Below are 486 nucleotides of genomic sequence, written 5' to 3'. Positions count from 1 at the left end.
CCCTGCGGCCGGAGCTTGGCGGGGCGCAGCGCAGCCGGGCGGGGCCGGCCTGCCTATTTTCCCTTCCGCGGCTGGCTCCCCACTGCTTCCCGCCCCCCTCCCCTTTCTTTTCGGCCCTGCAATTAATTTGTTAGGAGTAGCCTTGAAGACGAAATTAACCAGTCAAGACATTCCGGCCGCCCTCTATGCTGGGCAATTAGGACGCATCTAATAGGAGTAATCGGGCATTATAAGCAACCTCGACTGTTAGGAATTTGAAAGAAAAAAAAAACAAACAGGGAAGAGGCAGGCCCGAGAGAGGGCGTGCCCCAACGTTGTCTTCAGCTGTTTTGGAGCGAAGTTCAGGCAGTAGGTAGTCCGGATTCCTAGCTTCTCCTGCCTCGCGGGGCGGGGCGGGGCGAGGTGCGGGGTAAAGAGCACAGGCCCTGGAGTGTGAACGCCAGGCTGTGCTGCTTACGAGCTGTGAGACTTTGGGCGAGTCCCTTA

The sequence above is a fragment of the Bison bison genome, unplaced genomic scaffold, assembly GCF_000754665.1.
Source record: "Bison bison bison isolate TAMUID 2011002044 unplaced genomic scaffold, Bison_UMD1.0 scf7180017864145, whole genome shotgun sequence".
In the NCBI taxonomy this organism is placed as follows: Eukaryota; Metazoa; Chordata; class Mammalia; order Artiodactyla; family Bovidae; genus Bison; species Bison bison.
The sequence above is the reverse complement of the archived record's forward strand: the minus strand, read 5'-3'. Positions refer to the sequence as shown.